Raw genomic sequence first — 6,567 nt, forward strand, 5'->3', positions numbered from 1 at the left:
CCTGTAATAATAATATAATAATTGCAATCCTGACTTTTCCCCTTCACTCCAAAGTTAACGCTGACATGTTGGTAAGCCTCTCGTTTCTGCCCAAAGATTAAGCATCAACTCACCAGTTAGCATGTTTCTAGTCAGGGCCACCGGTTTGTGCCATGACTCTGCTTGCTCCTGGGCAAAAATGGCCTCGCCTCTCTCCTCTGGACTCATCTACAATATATTCAAGCTGAGAGAGCAATTGACCTGGAAATTTCTCAGCTGTTTTTTTTTCCTGCTGTGGGCAGAATATGAGCTTAACTCCCCGCAGTTCACTCTCACAGACATCTTTCTCTTTTAGTGTCAGAAAAGCCTTAGAGTAAACACAGCGAACTGGGTAATACAACAGCTGTGGAGTTAGTCAAATGCTGATGCTCAGCCAGTTTTTTTTCTTTTCGCCAGAATACACCGAGTTAAAAATATCTTTTGATCTTCATTGAATAGCAGAAGCAGCCTCCACATTTTTGAAAAGTTATTTTAGTGACATTTTACTTGCTACTCTTTTGTGTTAGATAAAAGAAAGATGTCACAGATGCCCAGAGCACACTTACTGACTCCAAACCAGGCTCTTAATGGTGTCATGACCCACGCCTGGATGGAAATTACTTTAAGAAACTAATCCAAAGTAATTATCTCATATTTATGATGACTTTTTATTGTGCATAATGCAGTACAGTCAGCCAGCTAGTAATTATTTTTAAACTGCCCAAAATTAATGAATGAGCCAAGATGGATAGTGAACGTAAGAGATGATTAAAAGATGTTTTCTGGATGACACACAAAATACATGCTAGTCACTCTGTGCTGTATGTTAGCAAGCACTGCAGTGTTTTGAGTCAAAAGCTGTTGCCTGCATCCCAACATGAGTATGATAATTCTATGCTACTGATGATTAGCACGTAAATGTGCAATATATTTACCATATTAAACTCTTTTAATGTCCTACTTTCCATTAAAATAGGACATTTCCATCTTTTTTAAGTCAAAGATTATTTTCTATCTAGCTACAGAGTATTAAGTAATGTTTATTACCACCTGTGTTTAAATGTCAAAATGGCTGCTTGGAAAAAGCCCACCCTGAAACTACAGCAAATGCAACAAATTTTGTCTCAATTCATCAACCAGAGGGTGAAAGAATATGAGGTGATTGTAACGACCAGTAACTCGAGCTTTTGCAGTCATGTTCCCAGTAACTGCTGTCAACCTCCAGCAGCCAGTTACATCTAGCATCCAGTGGTTGCCAGATGATTGTGGATGTTTCTAAGCCCAGTTGACTGGGGGCTTATTGTCCAAAACAGTGGACACATTAGTGTTGCATTGTTTGTGGTCACATACCTGCAAATAGCTTGACAAAACTGCAATGATGTGTTGAGGTCCATGACAGCCTTACTTTATAAGTCTCATCTGATTATGTGAAGCTGAGCCGGTAATAGATATGTGCATTTCTGTGGCGTGCAAAGAAAAGCAGAAACATCCTAGTAATTTTGTGAGCTTTGACAGTTTTTTCTCAGTCATGTAACATTTTAGACGACGTCTACATTTCTTGTCATATCAGCGAGAAAAATAATCTTTCCCTTTAGTTGCTTTTTTAAAAAAAAAATGTTATCCCTGCAGATGGTCTCCATAAATGCTCTGCTATAACCTTTAACAAACTCACAAGGATTAAAATGTTTTAGCCAAGATTTTATAAAGTCACAATTAGTAAATGAATACCAGACTTCATTTTACTTTAGTCCTCAGAACAACTCAGAACTGCTCAGCAGTACATCAGTTTAAGTAGTGGTGCTGCTTTTCAAACTCCACAGTGATGTGCTTAAATATTAAGTGGAAATGTTAAAAACTGGTACTTTAACAGTCTAACTCTAAATGCATCTACTGGCATTAATGATGATTTTCTGAGCATGATTATCTTTTACTTCTAAATCCATTAAATACTTGGACGTTTCTGAATATACCGCAAAATATGACACCCTTGCTGTGCCCTTGCTGGGCACCATTCTGCTACTGTGACAGTATTATCCCATTATGTAATTAGTGTGTGAACTGTTGTTAGATAATATTAGAAACATAGATACAACAAACGGAGAGCAATCGAGTAAGCCACATGAGTTATGACAAGGTCACACAGGATTTTTCTTAGCTCAGAATTTGCCATTAGGGGTGACTACGCACATAACCAAGATTGTTCCAGGAACAGCAGTGTCTCTGGGACCTGTGCATAATTTAAAACCAACTATAACCATCTCATAAACAATAATGCTGATTATGCTTTTGTAAATGAAACAAAACTATATGTATGAAAAATGAAAACTCCAGCATTGGCATAAAACACTGATTGATAAATATTTAAGTTGATTTAAAACAAAAAGATCTGTCACAACTGATTGTGGGTGAGAGAGAAAGAAACCCACTTGCCTCTAGTGAGGCCTTCTTGTATTTGTTTTACTCTGCAGCTCTGTCTGCCTGAGGCACAACAGATCAAGGGTCTGGCACTAGTAGCGCGTAACCAGTCCACTGACATCGCAGCAGGTCAAGCTGAAACAGAAGTAGGGCTGAACGATATATCGCATTTGCGATAATATCGCGACATGATCAAGTGCAATTTTCTAACCGCAAAGGCTGCGATTATACTCTGGACATGTCCAAATTCATGGGCTGCATCCTCCTGAGGCCGCATTTGTAGACCGATTACATCACAGCGATGCGCCGAAGGCTGTCCAAATTACTACCATATCCCAGAATTCATAGCGCGGCCCAGCCAAACTCCAGTTTCCAGCAATGGCGGCCGCTACTAAGTTTTAAAATTACTCATACTAATCTTTCTGGGTCACAAAATAAACTTTTAACATATTTTCAGGCGAGAAAGTAGTTGTGTAAACATCAAATATCTGCTCGGTTTATCAAGATATCCCATATTTGCAAAAGTGCTTCGACGTTTTCAGAGGCGTCTGCTACCCACCAGCTCGACAGCTAGCCGGGAGCTCGAGGGTTACTGATGCGGCCGAGAACGGCACAACTCCCGGCACATCATTTTCAGATCACCGCGGAGTTTCGCTGCTCGGGTTAAACGTAATATATAAGTCACTTAGACAACCTAAAAATGTTATTGTTGGGCTTTTTTCAGTGTTTTGTTTGTTCGTGAGTAAATCGGTTTGGCTGAGATTAAAGTTATTAGATTAGATAAAATAAAACTTTATTAATCCCCCGGGTGGGTTCCTCCTTGGTTTTCACACAGCTGACTAAACGTCAAACAGAAAACTTATTAAACAGAAGTATGAGACAGTCGAGAATTTACACCAGTGTCTGGTTATATTTTAGATAGCAAGAAGCAGACGGCCGAGTTTATTAAACTCCACCGAGACAGCGGTGACGCTAATCAGAACTAGCCTTCTGATTAATCAGAAGGCTAGACCGTCCAATTTCACGCCTTTAAACTTTAAAGGCGTGTTTGTGTGTGTGTTTATACAATTGCTATTATGTTTGCACTTTATGTGTAATGTTACTGACTGCAGAGATCAGTAAGATGTGTGTATTTTTTATTTATTAGTTTTATTTATTTAATATTATTTTTTAATTGAATGACTGTCTAGTAGTTCACAGATGTCGAAAAACTGAGTGTGGTAAAGCCAGTGATTTTTTTTATGTATATTTCTGCAATCTGCACATTGTACTGACTTTCATTTTAATGTTTACACCAGGGTTCCTTGTCAGCACTTTATGCTCAGATGTTTGTAAGCTAAAAATAAACTATTGTGTATGTTCAAATATACTGTTGTGATTGAAGAAGTTAAATAAAAATGTCAGTCATCAATTCATGCATCACCTCATGTCATCATAACAGAGGTCTGTCTTCCAGGAAAGAACAGTTTAAAATTAATGTAATATAGTATTGGCCATACTATATGATGTATTGCTTGTCTTTGTTTAATAATACAGAAGACAAAGACCTTAAAAAATAATCGCATATCGCATCGCAATCGCAATATTGGGGCAAAAAATCGCAATTAGATTATTTTCCATAATCGTTCAGCCCTAAACAGAAGGACAGTGCAACAGTTCCTGTCACAAATCCAACCCATTTTTTGGTCTGATCTGCTCTGTGATGTTATATCATTCAGGCCTGATTTAATTCATGTTTTTTAATTAAACCTTTTGTTTTCTGTCACAAATGATCTCTTAATTATTAAATAGCTTTAATTGCATTCTGTCATACTAGCAGATAAATGCTAATTATTTAATAATACACTTAAACACGCCATCCATTAGTAAGCAAGTGAATAGCAAAGCTACAGCATTGGTTCTGAGATTTGTATTTGGATGTATATCTTTTGAAATTTCTTCTTCCATTTGTATGGTTTTGATGTACGCTACAATAAACACTGGAACAATGCACATGTCATATTTTTGCATGAACACGAACGTGTCAGAATGCTGTAATGTATGCATGCATTGCCCACCAGCTGCGAGTCCCTCAGTGTGAACGTGTTGTAATCCAAACAATTGTATGTTTTAATGCAGAAAACATTTGCCAGTATAATTTTGATAAATGCAATTCCCTCTAGCAGGAATCTCCCCCCGTACATTTTTTTTTTCAATTTTATCATGTATATACGCGGTTGGATATTAATCGTTAACATAAATAGGCCATACAGTAAAAATGTGTCCGCACAGGTCATAAAGACGGATGTTTCCAGAGAAAAGGGCTTTGACATTTAGGTAAAACTAGCACATAGATGGTAGCATGCCGTCTCCTCCACAAACTTATGCTGCTGGCCGTATAACATGAATAGCCCAATTAAATGGCTGTCCTTGGCAAATCCTCAACCACTTAATTAACTGAAGTTAAATTGTAAGGCATTGCCAACATTTTTAAGCTTAAATTGCTCTAAATATCACTTTGCTTTTCATCCATTTTTTTAATAGTTGTAAACACACCGAACCCTAGCCTCTTATACAACTTATACATATATACACATTCTCTCTGCATTGTGTGTCTGCACATTTGTTCTGTCCCGTGTGGTGCTGTCCTGCTACTGTGATTAGTTTTGTGTTACATTTATATCAGAGTTGCAATCCTGGGGAGGAATCATGCACAAAATGCCTAATATGTCTGAAATTTATCAGTAAATGTGATTCGTGTTTGCAAACTTTAAAACTAAGGCTTCGAATGTGAATGCAAATTAGTTATGTGAATTAGTGAATTCATATTCATGCACAGCTGCTCACTGTCTTCTTTCTGCTACTGTAACATTAGGCTCTGATACACAAAGCCAAAGCTGGGGGGGGGGGGTTCATTGCTGCAGAAAACCAGGTGAGACAGAAAGACAGAACTGTGACTGGTATGCATCTCAGACTGTCATACCCCTAATTAATCGACATTAAAACTGCTTGGTGTCAAGTTTAGACTTTGGGAAGAGGAAGAGATCATTTCTCAATCAGAGTAAGGCTTTATAAATAACTGGTTTTCTGTGTTAGCATTATAAAGAAAACTATCACAGTAAGTGAATTTTTCAAATAACGCACCTGATGTGAAGCTGGTTATCTTCTCTACTACCTGCTGCTGCTGTTTGTTTTGTTTTGTTCAAGAATCTGAGGATGTAATGTGCTCACACAGAGCCAGTCCTTTATCCCTGTGGTAGGTAGGTAGGTCAGCTCTGTTCTTGCATGAACACATGCAATCACTTTTAATCAGCTGGTCACATTTGTTAAAAAGCATCTTTTTCCATCAATGGGATAGTTTATTACTACAAGCAATTAAATGTAAGAGGATGCTAAGGGCTAATGGAAGCCATTCCTCCCTTTATTCACCACACGCCGAAAATGCTCATGTGGCTTGTAGCTCATTAACTGTCGCCTCAGAAGCAATTATGTGACAACAAAAAACCTGCTGTGAGGATTAAATGCAAAAGCCACTGGTCTGAAAGATTTTTATCTTAGCCGATGTTTTTGTTGGATATTTCAACCACATTTACAATGCACAAGGCAATAGCAGTGATATCTTAAATCATACCAGACAAGTAACAATGCAGATATAAACTCATCCATGTGTGCATATCTTTGTTTAGAATCAGTGTGGGAGAAACTGTGAGATGTGTGAGGTTATAGGGAGCCACGTTCGAAGCTGCCTGCGAACACCAATTGACAGCATGCTTTGGTTTACACAGAACACCATCTATACCCTCACATCAGTATTCTGCAGGCTGGAGCTGATTCCAAATTAGGCATAACTTATAATAATAATGTCTACATTGTGAAAATAAACAATGACCCTGCGTGTGATTCTCTTCCATCACTTGACCATGCACAGCAATGTTGAAAGGCATTTTGTTTTCAGTCATTTACATTCAAGCAAAACATGCTGCATGCGCCCTTAATCATGCTTTTTTTCAATCTACTGCACCCACTGCAACAAATTGTTGGTACTCTTGGCTTCTCTGCCAACATAATCTACCCAAGACTCAGCGCTCCAAGAGATGGTTGCCTTTTACTGTTTCTTTGGTTTGTATAAGAATGCCCGAAGGTTTTCTCTTTTAG

Source organism: Astatotilapia calliptera, chromosome 5 (genome assembly GCF_900246225.1).
Source record: "Astatotilapia calliptera chromosome 5, fAstCal1.2, whole genome shotgun sequence".
Lineage (NCBI taxonomy): Eukaryota > Metazoa > Chordata > Actinopteri > Cichliformes > Cichlidae > Astatotilapia > Astatotilapia calliptera.